Here is a 22,484-nt window from a genome sequence, read left to right on the forward strand (position 1 = left end):
AATAACAATAAGCCATGCAGCCAGCTCACTGCCAAAGGTTTGACAGGCCCTTCTGAGCTGACAGGTAGCTAACATGGCCAGTTGGCAAAAAGGAAGTAGCAGCATCCTAGCACTCTCCAGTTTTTGAGAGCAGTGGTTCTCAGCCTTTTGGGGCTCAGTTTGCAAAGGATGATGGCCTGCTGTGACCCAGGAAATAGGCTGGGGGGATTGGATCCTTCCCCGGGGCAAGGTGGGAGGCCTGCATGCAGGGGTTGGGTCCTGCCGGAGGGGGGCTTCCTGAGTGAGGTGGAGTTGAGGAGCCTACCCTGCACTCACTCTGCAGCAACAGTTCTTGTGATTCTAGTTCCATGAGTGGCACTTGGCTCCTGTCCCTGGACATTAAGACCACTGGGGTTGCAGCATCGCTCAGGTTTGGCTCCACAAACCCCCAGTAGGGGGCAGACTGGGTCAAATTTGTGTGAGTGGCCTTTTTACATGGTGCATGGGATGGCAGCACCATTCACTCACCTGATGAGAGTCCATACTGGACAAAGGTTTTCCTATCTGAATCTTTTTATATGTTCACAAGAGCCATGGTAGCTGTATAGCACCATGTTGTCATATGTAATAAACCAGCTGAAAGCAAGAGATCATGGATCATCTGCAGTGAATATACTGCAGCCCAATACATTTGAAGCAGCCAATTGCAAATATGACATCATTTGCTCATCCGCTCTATCTGATGCTTGAGAATTAAGTCTGAAGGTAACTTCTTTAATAGATCTAGCTAAAGAATATTCATCAAATAATTTATATAATGGATTTCATTTTCTTTTTCCAATGCCTTATTTCAATATTTCCCCAGCCTAGAGTTGGTATGACAATTTGTGAACATTCTCTGAATAATTTAGTCAATTAATTTTGCAAATCTCATACACAGGGGTTTTGGAGTCTTCCCTTCTTGGCCAGCTCTGTTTTTTGCAAACCTTTGTACCAAGCTTCCTTGGGACCCTTATGGCAATTGAGCAAAATCTGGCAACTGGTAGCTTCACAATTGTGGTGTGCATCAGGTGAGAGAGGCCCTGTCACCTGCACAGGATTCCAGGGAAGAGACTGCTACTTTTTCAGTGCTTTGTTTTGTTTAAGGTATTGCTCCAGCTCTTCTCCCAGGGACAGAGGCATGCAGGGACACATGGGGACACAAAGATTGTGGCCAGCTGCACATCAAAGATATTACTGAGAACCAATGAAGCATCTTACCCTGCTGTTCTGAGGCTAGAGAAAAGAACTGTTGAAGCACCAACTCCAAGTCATGAGGAATATAAAGGACCTTAGGAGGTTATCTTGTCCAACATCCTGCTCAAAGGGGGACCAATCCCCAGACAGATCTTCACCCCAGTTCCCTAAATGGCCCCCTCAAGGATTGAACTCACACCCCTAGGCTTAGCAGGCCAGTGCTCAAACCACTGAACTATCCTTCTGCCAAACTCAGAACTCCCTCTGCATTCATCACACTTTTCTGCCCATAGGACTATAGCTCTGTGACGTGTGCCCAAACTTTGTTTTGATGAAGGTTACCACATGAACTACAAAGCCAGCACTTGCCTCTTGGAGATGAAGGAGGTTTATGTGGTAGGACTGCCTCATTTCAAAACAGTTCTACAGGCTGTGCAAAGCTTCTGTGCTCCTGGTAGATCAGGAGGAATATATGACCAGCACTTACAATAGCTGTCATGAGCTTTCGGCATCTTTTTTACCTGTCCTTGAGTGTGGACTCTGGCGATGATCTTCAGCAGCGAAAGGCCATTGTTACTGACAGACTGATTTTGCTTACCATAAAATCAAGATATTACTATGCACAGAAATGAGCACCCACACTGAATCTCCAGACAATGCCTTGGAGGAGGCTGCTAAACCTTCCATGTCTGAGGGAGAAGACTGGAGACTGAAGGTATAAATGGAGATGGATGATGCTGTCAGGAACCAGGCCCTAGCAGAATTGTTTATGTTGGAGAAGGAAAGCCATTGCCTGAGGTATACCAGTACTCATATGCAGGTTTTCAACCAGTTCTTTCAAATGGTTAATTAAGTTGCAAGTTGTTAGAATGACAGTAAATATGTTTTAAAATTTAGCTACAGATACCTAGAAAATGACACATCTTTATACCATAACAATGTAAGCCAGAATCAGCAATAAAGGGAAAAATGCATTGAGTGCCTGTCTGCTAGAACTGGCCATAGCAGTCATACTAACCATAGTGAATATGCCACTATGCCTGCTGGTGAAGAAGGATTTCTGGTTTACAATTATACATGTGTGTGAGGAAGACAGGACACCATCATTTTAGAACTTGATGTCTCATATAATGTTTTGGTTTCGAATATCATGAGTTTTGTCTCTGCTGGAAGGACCCGGGGCTTTTGATTTGAATGTTTATTTCTTGATCTTCACATCCAGCTTTCCTGGGTTATGAAGAGACTAAACATCCATTTTGTTAGTGTAAGGGTAATGAAAACTCTTCCCAACAACCTTCAAAAATCACTTTAAAATGTTCTACACAGACAATTTGAGAATTCAGTGCCTGGGAGCTGAAACATTTGAATAAACCATTTTATTATTGACCAAGGAGTTTGTACGGTGATAAATGCTAAAAACAACAATAAATACTTAGCTGTAATATATAACATATTCATGAGAAAAAACAAAATGCAAAGCAGGGAAAAACCTCTATATATACATACAACTTTAGCAAACGCGACACCATCCTTTATTCCTGCATGATCACCAGTACAGCCTAACATTCGTAGAATCATAGATCCATAGCTTATCAGGGTTGGAAGGGACCTCAGGAGGTCATCAATTCCAACCCCCTGCTCAAAGCAGGACCAATTCTCAATGAAATCATCCCAGCCAGGGCTTTGTCAAGCCTGACCTTAAAAACCTCTAAGGAAGGAGTTTCCACCACCTCTCTAGGGAACCCATTCCAGTGCTTCACCACTCTCTGAGTGAAAAAGCTTTTCCTAATAGCCAACCTAACTGCAATTTGAGACCATTACTCCTCGTTCTATGATCTGCTCCCACTGAGAACGGTCTAGATCCATCCTCTTTGGAACCCCCTTTCAGGTAGTTGAAAGCAGCTATCAAATCCCCCCTCACTCTTCTCTTCTGCAGACTAAACAAAGCCAGTTCCCTCAGCCTCTCCTCATAAGTTATGTGTTTCAGTCCCCTAATCCTTTTTGTTGCCCTCTGCTGGACTCTTTCCAATTTTTCCACATCCTCCTTGTAGTGTGGGGCCCAAAACTGGACACAGTGCTCCAGATGAGGCCTCACCATCGCTCACATGGACTGGAGAAGATATGATAATTGAATCACAGTGAATATTAATAAACAACTCAGGCATCATTCTGTGATGAACTCATCTGACTTATTGCATATACATTTTGCTTTTTTCACAATGGCCAGCTCATTTAAACATATGTGAAAACACAATATCTCCAAACCAAGCAGTCTTTTCCAGTATTGTGAAATCTCTTTGCAATGTCATATATTAAAAACAACTGGCACTGCATAGATATAGAATGAAATTATTTCTATTTAAGAGCCAATTGAATGGATTTGATGATGATTTAGCAAGCAGGCATTTCCAAATTAAACGAAACTTGCTTCAGTGAGAATTCTGCATAACCAGAAACATTTTTCATTCTCTGATACTAGTTTTGCAGGTAGAATACTTTTAAAATGTGCCCTTGTTGCATCCATTTCAGTTTGTTAGAGTGACACATTCTCTGGTAGCATTCCTAGACCATAAATTGAGGTCAATTGGCCAAACACTGTACTGAAATAAGTGAGTAAAATTCCATAGAAGTCATTGGAGCTGTGGCCATTTACCCCAGCAAAGAATTTGGCTCCATATTTCCATGGTGATATTCATACAGTTTCTAAACAAATTAAACTACACATGGAAGCAGTGATACACTTCCCAAGACCCAAAGTCCATGATAGCTGAAAATTAGTAAGGTCTCTATAATATTTTCTTATAGGTATTTCCACTACAGTGAATTATTCAACAGGTATCTCTGTGCTGAAATAAAGTGCTGCCTGAAGCCCTTCTGTATATATTCGTTCCAGCATAAATGGTTCTTTTTTAAATTGTATAATACATATACCCTATATATATATATATATAACTGAATCTGTGAAAAGTTCCACTGTAGTTGTCTTGCTAAAGAGATTGGACAAGGTTCTATTTAGTATACCAAAATCTTTGAGACTGTTTTGATTTCCTTCCAATAGTGAGGTGGTAATCCAATGAGTATCAATAGAAAATGTCAAGTAATTTTCAATACAAAATATACTAAGAACAGACAAAACTTCTGAGATTAATATTTAATGTGCTTAGATCCTTGACAATTTCAGTGTATGCAAATAAGATGCTAAAATTCCAACTTTTTTGATGTTGCAAACTGGACTTAGGTCTTTTTAATTTTCTGAAAACAACAGCTTCCCACAGACAGCAGAGAACATCTTATTTAGCTTTCAGGAATATTCAGAATTAAATGTTGAATTAAAAAATGAACTTGAAAACTGAGAAACAATAAATGAAATAAAACGTTTTAAAGAGGGCCTTTTTCATTACTGCAGGGAATTTCAGCTCGACCACTTAAACAATTGTAGCCTGAACCCCTAAAATATCACAAATTTTTTTTTTTCAAGATCCATGAGTCCTGCACGTGCCTATCACAACATGTGGTGTACTCCATCCAGTGCACTATATAACAACTCTGTTTGTGAAACCAGACAATCATTACTCTCTCGAATGAACTCACACAGAAAAATGATACAAGACAAAAAACAACTGTCACTTGTGGGTGAACACTTTTCACCAGTGATCATGCTATATCTGACCTATCAGTCATCATCCTCATAGTATTCCTGGGAGAATTCTGTGCCACTGTGCAATGACGGATTCTGCACCTATTGGGTTTCTGGGATGCAATGAGAGATTTTGCAGGAATTAACGTTGGGCACTGTAGTGAGTCAGTGTGGCTCCCTTCCTGCCCAGGAGAGGGAGCACCCAGCCAGAAGCCTGAGTGGGAGGGGCTAAGGAGCAGTGAGCCCGCCCCTCGGAGGGTCAGGCGACGACCCAGAAGTACGAAAGCCGGCCGTCAGCACTCAGTTGGAGCCCAGCCACTGCTGGGAGCAGACCTGCCACAGGGAGCGCGAGACTGGGAACCCTCTAGGGCCCAGGGCGGCTGCCCTGACTGGCCTGAGCTTCCCCGAGCCTATTACCCGGGGGAACTGCCGGAGCTTCCCCGCGCCTATTACCCGGGGGAACTGCCGGAGCTTCCCCGCGCCTATTACCCGGGGGAACTGCCAGAGCTTCCCTGCCCCTATTACCCGGGGGAACGGCCGGAGCTTCCCCGCGCCTATTACCCGGGGGAACGGCCGGAGCTTCCCCGCGCCTATTACCCGGGAGAACTGCCTGAGCTTCCCCGCGCCTATTACCCAGGGGAACTGCCGGAGCTTCCCCGCTCCTATTACCCGGGGAACTGCCGGAGCTTCCCCGCCCCTATTACCCAGGGGAACTGCCGGAGCTTCCCCGCTCCTATTACCCGGGGGAACTGCCGGAGCTTCCCTGCCCCTATTACCCGGGGGAATTGCCGGAGCTTCCCCGCGCCTATTGCCCGGGGGAACTGCCGGAGCTTCCCCGCGCCTATTGCCCGGGGGAACTGCCGGAGCTTCCCCGACCTATTGCCCGGGGGAACTGCCGGAGCTTCCCCGCACCTATTGCCCGGGGGAACTGCCGGAGCTTCCCCGCCCCTATTACCCGGGGGAACTGCCAGAGCTTCCCCGCCCCTATTACCCGGGGGAACTGCCGGAGCTTCCCCGCGCCTATTACCCGGGGGAACTGCCGGAGCTTCCCTGCGCCTATTACCCGGGGGAACTGCCGGAGCTTCCTCGCCCCTATTACCCGGGGGAACTGCCGGAGCTTCCCTGCGCCTATTACCCGGGGGAACTGTCTGAGCTTCCCCGCCCCTATTACCCGGGGGAACTGCCGGAGCTTCCCCGTGCCTACTACCCGGGGGAACTGCCGGAGCTTCCCTGCGCCTATTACCCGGGGGAACTGCCGGAGCTTCCCCGCACCTATTACCCGGGGGAACTGCCGGAGCTTCCCCGTGCCTATTACCCGGGGGAACTGCCGGAGCTTCCCCGCGCCTATTACCCAGGGGAACTGCCGGAGCTTCCCCGCCCCTATTACCTGGGGGAACTGCCGGAGCTACCCTGCACCTATTACCCAGGGGAACTGCTGGAGCTTCCTCGGCCCTATTACCCGGGGGAACTGCCGGAGCTACCCCGCACCTATTACCCGGGGGAACTGCCGGAGCTTCCCCGGCCCTATTACCCGGGGGAACTGCCGGAGCTACCCCGCACCTATTACCTGGGGGAACTGCCAGAGCTTCCCCGCGCCCGCTACCTGGGGGAACTGCCGGAGCTTCCCCGCGCCTATTACCCCGGGGGAACTGCCGGAGCTTCCCCGCCCCTATTACCTGGGGGAACTGCCGGAGCTTCCCCGCACCTATTACCCGGGGGAACTGCCGGAGCTTCCCCGCGCCTATTCCCCGGGGGAACTGCCGGAGCTTCCCCGCCCCTATTACCTGGGGGAACTGCCGGAGCTTCCCCGCACCTATTACCCGGGGGAACTGCCGGAGCTTCCCCGCCCCTATTACCCGGGGGAACTGCCGGAGCTTCCCTGCGCCTATTACCTAGGGGAACTACCGGAGCTTCCCCGCGCCTATTACCCGGGCGTACTGCCGGAGCTTCCCCGCGCCTGCTGTTATCCGGAGGAATCACCAGAGTAAGCCAGCCCGAACTTCCCTGAGGAACTGCTGGACCTGCCACCCAGCCCTGGCCGCGAGGAGCCCATGCTGCTGGACTTTCCGGGGGGGTGACCCCACGGACCAGGTAGGCCCTGACGGGGATGTCAGAAGTAGCCCGGGGGCAGCTGACTCCAGTCAAGCTGCAGATGTACCTGAGCCAATGTCAGTGTGTTGCGGTCAGGAACCCCACTGACGGGTAGCGGTGATAGCCACTACTAGGGCCCCGGGGTGGAACGCAGTGGAGTGGGAGGGCCTGTGTCCCCCCTGCCACCCTCCCAAGGATGACAGACTCTCCCTCCCCCTGGCCTGAGGAGGCCTTTCTACTTGAGCCTCCTAACCCAGTGCTTTGCTCAGCCCTGAGCCAGAAGGGCCTGAGCTTTGCCTCTGCGTTTGGTGCCCCACCCAAACTTAGGGCTGGGCCCCTTTAAACTGTACTGCTGCTTGGCCCTGAACCAGAGGGCCTCAGCCCCTTTGACTCTGTAGTGTTGCTCTGCCCCGAACCCGGGGACCCGAGCCGTGTGACTCTGTCACCCCAGGACCAGAGCCGGGGGGCCTGCCTGGCCAGAGAACGTGTAGCGAGCCAGTGTAGCTCCCCTCTGCCCCTCGGAGAGGGTCGAGCCCTGGTCCCACACGTTTACAGGCACACAGAATTCCCTGCCCCCACCAGAAATGTGCTGCAGAGATGTTGGCTGCCCAGCTCGCAAATTGAAGAAAAGGCCAGAGGGAGGGGGAGGGAACTGGAGAGTTCCCAGAAAGCCCTGAAGGCAGGAGATGGCAGCACGCAGGAGACTCTATGCAAGCCTGGGACCCAGCATCAGGCTGTTTCTCCCTCTGGATCCCTGGATCCTAGGAGGGTGGGGGCATGTGTTCCTTGGCCAGGGACCCTCACAGGTGGGCTCTGGAGGTGAGGGAGTATGAGTGTATGGGCTGGGGGGGGCATAGCTGGGCTCTAGGAGAAAGTGGATGTGAGTGTCTGGCCCCCCAGATGGCTCTGGCAAGGAGGGGGCAGAGAAGCAGGAACTGGGTTGTCATAGCAGTTTCCTTAACTCTCTACTTCTGGGGGAAATTTTGTGTGTGTTTGTATTATTACAGACATACTTGCTGACAGGTATTTTGAAGTAAATTACCAAAATAAATGAAACTGGCATGATTATATAGTGTTATTTTGAACAAAAAAAAAATTAAGCGTGATTAATCGCTCTGTTAAACAATAATAGAATACCAGCCAGGAATGGGAGGACTCTACTGAATGAAGTTACAAGGTGACGGCATGGCATCTGGCAGTTGCTTTGCGATATTTTCATCATAACCTTGAAGCAATAGATTCAATATGTGGCTATGTTATGCTGTGGCGATGCAATGGCATAATGGAGATTTCTCCATGCGGTATCAGGGCATGGACATTGCTGAAGCTGATTTGCATTGTGGTGGCCCCATCAAGGATCCCATAGTGCTAGGCATATCTGCACGGACATATACTGAAAACACAGCAATTCCAGATAAGCAGTGGTCATTGCAATCTAGCTGCTCAACCATGATCAAGTGACTTACCATGATGGATTTGTGCCAAGGCCTTGCTCATTTGTTGTCTAAGGCCTTGCTCCTGCAAACATCCCCATACACACGATCAAGGTTTTTTTCTGGGATAGGCTCACTAAACTATCATGAGCTTCAGAGCAGCTCAAGCAGGTGCTTAATGCTTGAGTCAGTTAGAGTTGGCAGGAAACAGTTTTCCCAACCCTTGAATATTTTTGAGATTTCAACAAAAAATTCCCATCTCTATTTGAGATGAAAAGTTGAAATCTCAAAAATCTTCACAAACCGAAAAACAAAGCAAAACAAACAAAATCCTTTGGGGTCAATCAAAGCTTTGGTTTGGATACTTTTAACCATATTATTTTATTTTCTAATTTGTTTTTTAAAAAAACAAACTGCTTTTATTTAGCTTAACTTCCAAGCAGAAAAATCATTTCAAATCCAGACCCTGGAATTTTTTATGTAAAAAATATCAAAGGAAATGTTGGGGAGGGAAGTAACATTTTCTCAAATTGGGAGATTCATTGAATTCAAGCCAGCAACACTCAAAATGGAAACTTAGCTTTTCTGGAGGTACAGTAAAGTCTGCATCGTTCTTGTATTCTCTCATTCATCCCTTTTTCACATGCCTCTGAGCCACCTGGTGCTTGCCAGGCCCTACGTCACAGAGCCAAAATGCCGCACAGCATGTGCAATGAACGCACGTTTAATTGAAAAATTCCCGACCATCTCTAGTGTCATGAGGCATTCCCTTACTGAAAGCCAAGCAAGTGCAGGACTGATTGGCACGTCAGAACCCGAGTCCTTTTCGGCTCTTCCTTAGTCTTCCTGACCATGAGATTAGAAAGCACAAAGTGAGGTCAGCATGAGCGGCTAAAAATACAGGCTTAACTTCTGTGCCTTTCCCCATCTTGATGTTCTATAATCCAGCATAGAAAGTAACCCCAGCTGGGCTCTGAGACTTACATCTCTATCTTCAAAAGGAGAGTGAGCCATCTGCTAAAAATGAGTGTTAAATGTTCTTGTTACCTAACCTGTTCATCATTGTTAACTAGGAGTTTGTAATAAATCTGTGTGATCTGCAGCTGGTGGTTTGATTGTACAGTACCAGACAAAACAGGATATGAAACTTTTCAGGGTTTTTCACTAGGGGATAATAAATAGGCTCATTACAAAACTGCAGTTCAATCAAGTAGTGTGGAGGATTTCATAAATCACAAGAACGAAGTTCTCATACATCATTAGAACACCAAGAATGAATTTACTTTTAATTATCGATCTCTTTGTTCAAATCCATTATTTTAATGCATCTCGAAAACATGTATTCGGGGCAGCAAAGTATCAGCTAAACAGAAACACACTGAGCTAAATGAATCCCTACTGTAACTTCCATGTCTCCAGTAGTTTCACCAGGGATTAATACAGCCCATCAGCACTAAAATTACCCCATCTGTAGAACTATTAGGAAATAAGTATCCTTTTAAAACCTCAGCGTGGCATTATTCTGACAGCCAGACAAACAAACGCACAGGACAATTATCTCTGTTTGTAACCCCAGGGAGTTGGATGCCCCTGCACTCCTCGCTCAGGGAGAGGCACAAGGCCCTGGAGGTAGAGTCCTGGTTGCTAGGCAACCACGAGGGAGAGGCCCTATTCCAGTGATAGGGCCCCGCTGGCTGGGGAGGGTGGCAGGTGCGAGGGTGGCCGCCAGCTGCCTGCTCAGAGGAGAGCAGTGTCTGAGAGGGAGGGAGTTTGAGTTCAGATGACGGGCAGGAGAAGCCTGGGAAAGGAGCGCTAGCCGGACCAATAAGGTCGGTGAGACGCCCGCCCCCTGGAGTACTGGGAGAGACTAGGTGGGGGGGTGCCAGGGTGCATGCAGGGTCCCCCTGAGAACTGGCCTTTGGGTTCCTGGCAGCAACATCCTCACCTTGGTCCTTTCCCTCTTCAAAGTAACTCCCAGTTTGTCAGATTGTGTTGGAGCCAGTCTCCATGAGACCAGCGCTGCTCCGGCTGCCAGGCCAGGACACCTGCCTGCTGCGAGCGAGTCTGAGCTCTGACCTAGGCGTTCTCATCATCTTCCCCTGAGCCCCGCACCCCTTTGTGGTGAGCAGCAATCTTGGCACGGGAGCAGCCTGACTCCTGTCTAAAGAGGACACGTGCCAGCTGTGAATGCCAGCCCCTCCTTAGCTGCTGAGGAGTCCAGACTGAGCTCTCCACCTGAGGGTCACTCATGGAGTTGGGAGTGCACCATCCGTTAGTTACCTGGGAGACCCCTATTCCCTGCACGGTGTCCTCCAGAGAATGCTTGGGGATTTCATTTCCTATTGCCTATTAAATGTCTGGCGTGTCTTACCATCTTATCCCATGTGTGACTTTTTGGGGCCAAGTTCCTTATCACTGCTACCAGTTTAGCAAGGTCCCCCGCGGAGTTACATGTACCAGCGGGATATTTCATGCTTGCTGTATCAGATCGTGGGACTGGAACCTTGGGGAAATTCATGGCTATTACCAGCCTGGGAAGGGTACAAGTAACCCTGAGAGTATTGATTTTCCTTGTTCTGTCATATGTACTTCCTGCTTAATACAAGTACTCTGTTGATGATATACTGTCAGTTCGTGTTGCAGCTTGGGAATCTCCAACTGTCTGGCACATAACTGGGGGTTACGTTGTGGTTAGAATTTCCCTTCCAAGCTGCCCTGCTGATCCTGCCAGGAAGGGGTGAGAGGGTGGAGGCTCTGCCATCTCTGGGACAAGAATAGGGAAGTTACACCCTGCTGAGCAGAAGGCAGGATCCAAAGGAACCCTGACCGTCCCACAAAACCCGTGAGGAGATTAGTGTCAAAAGAGGTAAGCAGGTGACTAGGGGTGCTACATAATACTGTACTGCACATCTGCAGCTGGTAGAAATTAGTTCAGATGAAATTATAATTCACTCAAACTGCAAATTTAACTTTTCTGAAATTCAAAAAGATCATAACTCTTTCCTTCCTTCCTTCCTTTTTCTCGTGCTTCTGAAACTTCTGGCCCCTGCCAGGGCTGAAGTGGCAGTCCCACAATATCCTGACAGCAGGTGAGAGTCTGCTCTTGTGCTATTTCTAGCCTCAGCGGAATGTGAAGTCAAAGAAACCTTGTGAGGGGAAAAAACCCCAAAACCAACCCTCAAAATATTTCCCACCTCATTTTATAGACTCAGGCAGCTTGAGGAGTTCAGATTTTGGATTCTTCTCCCCACTCAACCTGACTTCAGGGTTACCCCTCATTATTTTATACCATTTAATGTAATGGGGGAAAAAAAATGTAATTCTGAAACTCAGAAGCAACAGTGAGATACTTCTAGTCACTGGCCACCTGGAAGGCAGTGCCAATGTATTCTCTCTGGTTTATCCTTCATCAAGACCAAGTCCTGGTTCCATTGAAATTGGTGGTAAAAACTCTCATGGATACATAGCAGTAGGAGCAGGCCCAAACATCTGCAGCAAAACCAGACTGAGCTGCATCAAGCCTTGAAACTTTGACTTTCTCACCTTGAAATTATACTGAACTATGAAACCACAGCATCTCTGCTGAAGGAAGAATATCAATCAGCCAGCTTTTCAGACTTTCCAGGAGAGAAAGTTATTTCTAGTGAAGTACAGCATACAGAGTGGGTAATTAGTTAATTAAAAAACCCAGCACCCTGTGTCTCTCTGCAAAGAGTGTTAGAATACTTGAATGGGTAAGTGAAAATTAAAAACCTACTTGTCAAATGCAAAAAAAAGAACTCCAAGGCTGGCTTCATGAAGAGAAATCCATCTTTTACACTCTTACCCAGGTTTGACCTATTCTAAATTCTCCTGTGAATTTGGTGATATTAGTCCCTGTGAGGTGAGGATGACGTGAGTTATATGTTGTGATTTCATACTAGGAACAAGGCCATTAACTCACTTCACCTGGTTCCTAAGCTTTAAGTAAAAGGTCAGTTTATTAAATTTCCCTGCTGTCTGCAGTTCCCCATAATTTCGACTGAGCAAACTATTGAAAGAGAATAAGTTACTAGTCTTTTTTATCTCTTTTTTGTTCCTGAGTTTTTCATAAACAGAATTTGGTGTGCATTAGGATGTGTATGTTTGTTGGCTTTGATGTGCCCAGACTGTACTGCTCACAAAGTGTTTATTGCTACCAGGGCTTTGAGTATGTGCTGTTTAATTCTGTGTAAGTCATTTCAGCATCACTTGACAAACCCTCCCAGAGCCAGAATTCCTATGCACACATTGGCAGGAATATTTGTGTGACTTTTGCTTTGTAAACAAAAATAGAAAACTAATGAAAAGGGTCAAAGACAGAGCAGCTTCTGTAAGCCAGGCTGCCTGGGACAGGGGCTCCTTGGCAGAATCTAGCACTGAATGTACATTTTATTCAAGCAAATTGTAACAGGGTTGTGTACCCCTTTTGAGCCAGTGGGGCTGGGGAACAGCCAGCCATGTTTGCAGACAAGTGTTGGGAATCATCTGGACAGCATCTCCTGATTGGGTTGATGTAGCCCAGCCAGGGGATCATATAAAGGAGGGCCCAGCCTTGCTGAGGGTTGTTGGGAACAGGTGAGGGGTGGAAGTCCAAGCTGCTGTGGTTGCAGGCTCTGTGGCCTTCCTTAAACTAGGGGAAAGTCCAGCCCATTAAACCACAGTCTACATGTTTTCATCTCTCATTGCAATTCACCACATCTTGAATGCAGCCTTTTGCTGAACCCTACCTCCTTTCGTTTGCTTCACAAAGATTTCTGAAAGAATAAATATTCATAGATTTGTTTGGATGAAATAATTCCACATTACTTCTTTGGGGGTGTTTCAAGCAATCTCTCATTATTTGTGTCTCTGACTGAGCAACAGCTAATAGTATTAGATTTGGAATCTGCCTATCAGTCAGTCCATCCTTTCAAAGAATAAGCCCCAGAGCTACCAGCTGACAAAGTTAAAATGCAGTGTTCCAGTTAGCTATCCTAATTTAGCAATATTTAATTAGGGATTTCAAGAAGTTCCTTTTCTTGCTAATCCTTCATCTACAAATCTTTGCATTAACAGAGCACTGCAGTGCTGTCATGAAAAGGAGAATACTTTTCTTTTCTCCCCCTACCCCCTCAGGAACACTGACTGCTATTGCTCAGGGGAGTGTAGAAAGCATACACGTGACTGAATAATTTCACAGAGGACATGATATTTCTTCAGCAGTGTAGTATCAAAATAATGAATGGCCAGTGCTTGGTTCTGTAGCTGTTGAATTGAGATGTGCAGGAGGCTGAGTGGTGTGGCGCAGGGGGTTACAATGCATTCAGTATCATGGCATGGGCTCATGACTGCTTGCTTTTATGAGGAGGGATAAGAATTTAAGAACTTGCCTGGCAGCCAGTAAACTAGGTTTAAAGAATAGTTCTCAAGGTAGGTCTCACCTCCCTGCAATGTTCACTTAATGAGGTCTGTCTTTGCCCAAGTGGAGATGAGGCCAACAGCTTCCCAAGCAAGCGACTCCCCAGTGGAGCTTCCCTTGTATATGTTTTCATTTTGGTGATTTTTGCTGCAACAAGATTTTGTTTACACTGATGTCTGGGGACTGGTGTGCAATCCTTACCCAGGGCACATGGGCAACAGAGACAGTGGTGTTGGATTAGGCATCTTGTATGAAGCAAACACTTCTCCTCAAAAAGGTTGATGTAACCTCACCCTGAGGTGGTGATGAACTCTGATATATGGATTTGACAAGCACATAGGGTGAAGGACAGAAGCAGGAGACTCCTCCAGACAGACCAGGGGAGGCTGTGAGGTTGACAAGAGAGAGGTGAAAAAGGGACTTGATTTCTAGAGACGTAAAATCTTCTTTTCTCTGTTGCTAAGCCGAGGTCACCTGCCTGACTGATATCGAAAATCAGTCACATGAGGTGTGCTGTCACTGCTGTGCAAATCAATTCTTTGGTTTGACTCCATTTTCTCCCTGTCTTTAGCAAATCTTGTTTTCAGGGTGATTGTTCTTCTATGGGTAACTTGATGCAGATGTCCCCAAAGAGGCAAGAATCCCTCTAAAGAGAGGGAAGGCTGGATAAGGACTTCCTGGAGTCTGACCCCTCCATTCATAGTCTCAAGCAGACATGATTTGTCTTCTCCCAATACTGTGTATCTCAAGGCCTGTGGCAGGCAGAAGGGAGAAACCCAAAGAGCAAGGAGGAGACAGGTCTGAGGGTGACAGTGTGAGAAGAACACATTTCTGACACACTCTTTCAAAGCTCAGACATGTAACATTTCCTGATAAGTTTTAGCCCTTTCCTCACATTTGTGCAGATCTGTTAGGCTGACTGAATAGCACCTCAGGCCAGATCTTCTGCTCCAGGTCAGCTTGTTTGCAAAAATTCAGGGATTCCAAGAGTCTGGAAAGCCGCTTCAGGAAGCAGCGGAGGCATTCCAGCATGGGGGAATCCCCAGAAGTTCTGTTTTCAAAACAGAAAGTTCATTAAAACTGGCACTGACCAGGGAACCGTTCTGGATTCCACAAATTGGCATTTTCTGACCAAAAAATGTTTCATCAGAAAATTCTCGACCAGCTGTATTCCATACCCGCTGTGTCCAGCTACAGGAAGCAAAGCAGTGGGAGACTGGCCCTCAAATGCTAACTCTGACTGATAAGAAGAAGGAATTTTAGTTTTCAGAAACTGTCACCAATAAATAGCTCAGGGAAAAGCTGAGTTTTTTTAGAAACACCAGTTGTCCAAACAAAGCTGTTTTTTCCTGTACTGGGTCTAATGTTTTAATAGTTTTGAAATCAGCACTGATTAGAAAAATGCATCTCTTTCAAACACCAACTTTTCAAGGGGGAAAATAGCTTGTCCATGGATTGTGACAACTTCAAGCAGCCAGCCAGCCAAGGCAGCTTCAGGGCAAAGCAGCCAGTATTCTGAGAAATAGAATACGCTTTAGGCTTCTAAGGGGCTTAAGCATGCAGCTTGTTTATATGTAGTTAACTGGATAAAAGACAAATAGAAAAATAACATACAATTCTGATAAATGTGAAAAGCTTCTGAAGACTTGGTTTGCATTTACATGCACACTGTGATATTGAATAGTGTTAAATATCGAATCCAGATATTGGGGACAACACAAACAGGAGCTGTCTTACTCTTACAGTGTGATATGGAGCTGGTCATATGGCCCAATTATTTTCTTTTAATTAAAAAGTAGTTTTTTTCAAAAGCATGAATGGTATTTCAGTGCCCAGTTCTCATTTCAGCTGGGTCTCTTGACTCCCGCTTCAGTGCCCTGTCTGCTCTTAGGCAGCACTGGCTTTTTAGTCATTTTCTTGTTAAGCTATGTCACTGCCTTTATACATGGAACATTCACCTTCTCTATGTGTGTGTGTCTATGTAGCATTTAACATGTTCAATGCATATTGCACACACCCTATGCAACATAACGTTTGGCTAAGAAACTTTCACAAATTATTTTGGTTACATAGCAGGATTTATGTTTTTTTCTGCAATTGGCAATCAGTGTGAGAGGCAAAAAGGAAGCTGAATGTTGAGAAGAGATTCAGCAATAACGATTGTAACATCGATTCAGGGCAGATTTGAACATTGGCAAAGGTGAAGCTAGTGACTTAGGGGAGTGAAATTCCCAGTCCAGGCTGGCAAGTTCACAATTCCCATCAACTGCAGGAGACGAATCTTCCCACAGCTGAGGTGGATGTTTGGATAAGTAGTAGGTGTAGCCATGTCCATCGCTGGGTTTTATTGTGAACCAACATCTAACACTGGGGAAATCCAAGACAAGACAAGGGCTGCTGAGGTTAACAGTGTTCATCTGATCCAAAGAACTCATGAATAATGCAAATGACATGAGCCTCTCCATGAATAAAGCTGTTCCACAGGCCCCACAGGGTCTCATTTGCGCCTTCACAGGTTCTTGTGAATTTACCTCCTGATGCTGGCAGGGAGGCAGTCATTTGTCTGTGGTGCTGCAGAAGCAGCACTGACAGAGCATCCCCGTTCATAAGGGCAGTCAGCTATAGAACAAGCCACATTAGGATGTGGATACACTGCTCTGTGACTGGAAACAGAAAAGTGAAAAACAAACAAAGAACATAAATCTTGGACCTACAATATAGTGAACAAAAGACACCCAAATGTGCCTAGTTTGTTAATGACACTGAAAGTTAGTCTGACTAGTCCCAAAGGTCAACGGTGCTCAGACTTGAAGTGGCTGAGGCTTTCTACCTCTTCTTTAACTAGGGTTCTGTCCAAAAGTGAGACCAGATATTCTTGCACCTGGACAACAAAATAAGCTGTGTATTCAGGCTCTGCCCCTGTGCCTGGTCTTCTGAGTGGTTGACTGATGACCTGTAGAGAAAGAAAAGTGAGCTGAAGTTGGCTGAATGGATAGGAGTTTGAAGAAAGCCAAGAATATTGTTTTCTTCCCTTCCATGACACCAAATAATGTAACGTGCTCTCTGCACAGTCAAAGCCATGAGTCAGTCACCAACTTAGAGCATGTCTTCTAAGCCCATCATGAACAGCGGGAGCTCTGAAGCTGGCAGCATTCATTCAGATTCATTTCTCCTGCAAGATTGTTCATTTTAGTCTGGCAAGTTTTGTGCCTATAAAACCCTGAATCTCAAACACCGGCTAAGAGATCCTTGGTCTGGAGTTCAGCCACTGCCTCTCCAAAGCCTGTTAGAAGGGTCATTGGTGAGTTAATGCAATGTGTGTCAGAGCACTGTTGCCAAAAGGCTTGGCTGACACTCAGGATTTCCGGATCCAGGACATTTTGATATTTGGAAATTTGGTTTGTTCCTATTCAGGGAGCTGGAAGCGCTGAGGTCCCAGGTTGAGGAGCCTGGAGCCCAGATTTGCAGGGCCCCAGCTTGAGCCAAGGTTCTAAGGGCTTTCTGCCAGGGGGCTGCCCTAGAGCCAAGGACCCTGGAAGCCTGCCAGGAAACCACCCTGCCTGTGATTTGAGAAGAGTTCATCAAATCTGAGATTTTCTGAAACCAAATGAGAACTCAAGAGTGTGCTCCTGTATATCATGGAGGGAACAGAGCAGGGCCAGCTTGGGAGACTTGCCAAAGAACTACCTGAAGGGACTGCAATAATTCAAATCCTTTTGATTTTTAGCCCTTGCTTGGTGCTCAGACTACTCCGTTAATTCAAACTGGCTCCGTGGTGATGGAACTGCTGGGTATGGCTTTGTTCCTGTCGTGCACCTTTAAATTTCCAGATCTCTGCCTGCAGATGGCAGCTGCTGTTTCACCAGGCAGAGCTGATGCAGCGTATTACAGAGGAGCCGTATGGGGCCAGAGCCTGAATCCCTGCACAGGACCCAATTGGTGTAAAACTGCTTTAACCGATTGGAGGAATTCCCAGCTTGTGCATGTCTACTGCACTCCCTTCCAGACCCTAGTCCTGAAAACTAGGGGTGTGGGAGCTCCCCCTGGCAGAGAGGTAGGGGCCTGAGGCACTGGGAGAGCACACGTGGTGTCCCCACTCTCTGTTCCCTGCCCCCAGCTGAAGCACAATAAGTAATAAATCAAATAGCTAAGGCTGCAAGTGTGTGGGACTGTGAGAGCAAAGAGCTCTGGGCAAAACTTGAGATGGCCAGACACTGCCCCCGCCCCCCCCCTGCTGGAGTCAGACCCAGCAAAGGGCCATGTTCAATGCTGAGCACAGCCCTTGATTCTCTGTCCCTCTGCCCCCTTTGTGCTGCTCCAGCACCTGCCCCCAGGGGTGGGAATGAGAGAGACGAGGAGGGTGCAGAGATGGCACCACAGGGCATGGTGCCAGTGAGGGAACACTGCAGTGCTCCATCTGTTCACTGGCCCTAGGCCTGACGGTTTGGCCATCTGAACAGTAGGGACTAGGTGACAAAACCTCAGTGAACACACTCATACTCTCTGACCTCAGCTAGACTGTGGACACTGCAGTATGTGGGAGGTGTCAGTCGTCTGAGGCCAGCGCAGTTACCTACAGTTATGCTGGTGCCACTCCAAACAATAACCTGCTGTGCCTACCAGGCTTCCAGCCTGTGCCATCTCTCAGCACTGTAGGTGCAAAGATAACGAGCTCTGCCAAGCACCTGCAATGTTTAGCAGATGCTAACTCTTGCTAGGACGGGGTATGTGGGTGGAATAAGGATGTCATCTCATTCTCAGTCTGTGGGCTGGAACTACTCAACTCTACCTGGGAGTTCTCTTGTCTCATCCAGTTTCCTACCACTCATTTTCATAACACAGGATCACATCTGCTTAATAACCACAGTGCACATTCCTTCAGTTAAACCCTGTGCGTATGCTGACCAGCCTGAAATGGGTTCCCCAGTGTCACTGACAGACAGGAATTCTTTGGCTAACTTTCTGATATAATTGAAGAGCAAGAAAAAGAATGTGTCTGAATCTCAGAATCAGAATCCTTCCGGGGCCATCCGCTAACACTTGGCCACAAACAGGCTCCGCCATCCCTGTCTACCATGGGACACTCTTTGAATCTTCGGTGTTGTTCAGTCCCTTAAGTCTTCCCTCTCTGTCACAGAGTCCCCGGGCAAAGCTCAGGAACTGCTCCCCACAAAGCCAGTCAGGACTTTGGGGAGCCTCCTCTCCCTTGGAGCTGACTATCTTTACGGCAGGAAGTTCATACGTAGCATTCAGCATGTCCGCCTCCGTGTGCTTCCCCCAGCAAGTCCACCCAGTCGGGGTCCTGGGGAAGCCAGAGGGTCCTGCACCCCCACCCTGCAGTTAGACATGACTCTCAGCCAGCCAGTAAAACAGAGGTTTATTCGATGACAGAAACAGTCCAAAACAGGTCTTGTCAGTACAGACAACAAGACCCCCTTTAGTAAGGTCCATCTGGGGCCTCAGGGAGGCCACAGCCCCGCTGGGAGGCCCGAGCCTCCTCGGGGCTCCCCTCCATTTCCCAGCCAGCTGCCAAAAATTCCTCAACCCCCTCCAGCCCCTCCTTTCTGGCTGTGTCTCTTTCCTGGGCCAGGAGGTCACCTGGTCTCTCTGTCTCCAACACCTTTATCATCCTCTTGCAGGGGGGAAGGGCCTGGTCATTAGTTGCCAGGGGACAGAGGGTTGGCCCAGCTGAGGCCCCCCCACAGTATTCAGAGGGAACATTAAAACCAGCTCCACTTCGTCATACTCTCCAAGTAGTGTTCGGTGGAGGGGTTATTTCAGTTGGCCCCTTTCGCATGTTCCTCCAGCCATGTTCCTCAAGACAAGCCTTCCATAGCAGGTGCTTGGGCTTCATTCTTTCCCCAAGAGAGAGATTCTTCTGTAATTATAGCACTGGTAAGTGTCATCAGATGTAGCCAGTAATATTTGTGATGTGTAAGGATGTCTTTCCCCATAGATTATGAATTAATTACATAACCAGAATTATCCTTATATGATCTTTAGCAATAGTCACCTAATAAAACCTTTATTTTAGATTTAACAAGCGGGTTATTTATGTTGCGTTACAATATGGACCGTGGGGAAGGGGAGCTCTAGCTGAAAGCCCTGCTACGGAGAGAAACAAGACAGATGAAATTCCTGATTCAGATGCCAAGCAGTTGATTGGCTACCAAGGGGAGACGGAATTCAAAGTTCATTTGGAAACTGACCCTACCCTGTTATTAGTTCGAGTCCCCGACCTGCAACTGGACCGATGTTGATGACAGTTGACATCAGTGGGGCTTTGCCAGGACACAGAGATCGGTCAGTGGTCTAGGGGTGAAAAACAGGGCAAAAGGCCAGATTCTGAGCAGCCCCTGCATGCATGCTCAGTGGGGGAGAGACAGAAATAAACTTTATGCTCTCCCCATACCACTCCTGTGGACAGGCTGGCCAAAATCCCACTGGGCAACATCGTCCCTGCTCCCCCTGTATATGCCCAGGAGTGGCAAAATGATGGATGGACAGATAGATATCTTTCTTAAATTGTGGTGCTTAGAATGGGACACTGTGCTCTAGCTAAGGCTTCACCAATGCCTAGTAGAGCAGGACAGTTACCGCCCATGTCTTACGGACAACACTCCGGTGAATACATCCAAGAATATTAGCCTCTTTATCAACTGCATCAGACTGTTGACTCATATTCAATTTGTGATCACCTATAACCCCTTATTACCACCACCTAGTCTGTTATTCCCCAGTTTCATAGACTCATAGACTCTAGGACTGGAAGGGACCACAAGAGGTCATCGAGTCCAGTCCCCTGCCCTCATGGCAGGACCAAATATTGTCTAGACCATCCCTAATAGACATTTATCTAACCTACTCTTAAATATCTCCAGAGATGGAGATTCCACAACTTCCCTAGGCAATCTATTCCAGTGTTTAACTACCCTGACAGTTAGGAACTTTTTCCTAATGTCCAACTTAAACCTCCCTTGCTGCAGTTTAAGCCCATTGCTTCTTGTTCTATCATTGGAGGCTAAGGTGAACAAGTTTTCTCCCTCCTGATGACACCCTTTTAGATACCTGAAAACTGCTATCATGTCCCCTCTCAGTCTTCTCTTTTCCAAACTAAACAAACTCAATTCCTTCAGCCTTCCTTCATAGGTCATGTTCTCAAGACCTTTAATGATTCTTGTTGCTCTTCTCTGGACCCTCTCCAATTTCTCCACATCTTTCTTGAAATGTGGTGCCCAGAACTGGACACAATACTCCAGTTGAGGCCTAACCAGCGCAGAGTAAAGCGGAGAATGACTTCTCGTGTCTTGTTTACAACACACCTGTTAATGCATCCCAGAATCATGTTTGCTTTTTTTGCAACAGTATCACACTGTTGACTCATATTAAGCTTGTGGTCTACTATGACCCCTAGATCTCTTTCTGCCATACTCCTTCCTAGACAGTCTCTTCTCATTCTGTATGTGTGAAACTGATTGTTCCTTCCTAGGTGGAGCACTTTGCATTTATCTTTATTGAACTTCATCCTGTTTACCTCAGACCATTTCTCCAATTTGTCCAGATCATTTTGAATTTTGACCCTGTCCTCCAAAGCAGTTGCAATCCCTCCCAGTTTGGTATCGTCCGCAAACTTAATAAGCGTACTTTCTATGCCAACATCTAAATCGTTGATGAAGATATTGAACAGAACCGGTCCCAAAACAGACCCCTGCGGAACCCCACTTGTTATACCTTTCCAGCAGGATTGGGAGCCATTAACTACTCTCTGAGTACGGTTATCCAGCCAGTTATGCACCCACCTTATAGTAGCCCCATCTAAATTGTACTTTCCTAGTTTATCTATAAGAATATCATGCGAGACTGTATCAAATGCCTTACTAAAGTCTAGGTATATCACATCCACCGCTTCTCCCTTATCCACAAGGCTCATTATCCTATCAAAGAACGCTATCAGATTAGTTTGACACAATTTGTTCTTTACAAATCTATGCTGGCTATTCCCTATCACCTTACCACCTTCCAAGTGTTTGCAGATGATTTCTTCGATTACCTGCTCCATTATCTTCCCTGGCACAGAAGTTAAACTAACTGGTCTGTAGTTTCCTGGGTTGTTTTTATTTCCCTTTTTGTAGATGGGCACTATATTTTCCCCCTTCCAGTCTTCTGGAATCTCCCCGTCTCCCATGATTTCCCAAAGATAATAGCTAGAGGCTCAGATACCTCTTCTATTAACTCCTTGAGTATTCTAGGATGCATTTCATCAGGCCCTGGTGACTTGCAGGCATCTAACTTTTCTAAGTGATTTTTTACTTGCTCTTTTTTTATTTTCTCTTCTAAACCTACCCTCTTCCCGTAAGCATTCACTATAATAGACATCCTTCAGACTTCTCAGTGAGGACCGAAACAAAGAGTCATTAAGCATCTCTGCCATTTCCAAGTCTCCGTTACTGTTTCCCCCTCCTCATTGAGCAGTGGGCCTACCCTGTCCTTGGTCTTCCTCTGTGCTTCTAAATATTGATAAAAAGTCTTCTTGTTCCCCTTTATTCCCATAGCTAGTTTGAGTTCATTTTGTACCTTTGCTTTTCTAATCTTGCCTCTGCATTCCTGTGTTATTTGCCTATATTAATCTTTGTAACCTGACCTAGTCTCCATTTTATATTAAGGCATTTTATTTGTAGGTAACGCAAGA

This window comes from Gopherus flavomarginatus, chromosome 5, assembly GCF_025201925.1.
Source record: "Gopherus flavomarginatus isolate rGopFla2 chromosome 5, rGopFla2.mat.asm, whole genome shotgun sequence".
NCBI classification, from domain to species: domain Eukaryota; kingdom Metazoa; phylum Chordata; order Testudines; family Testudinidae; genus Gopherus; species Gopherus flavomarginatus.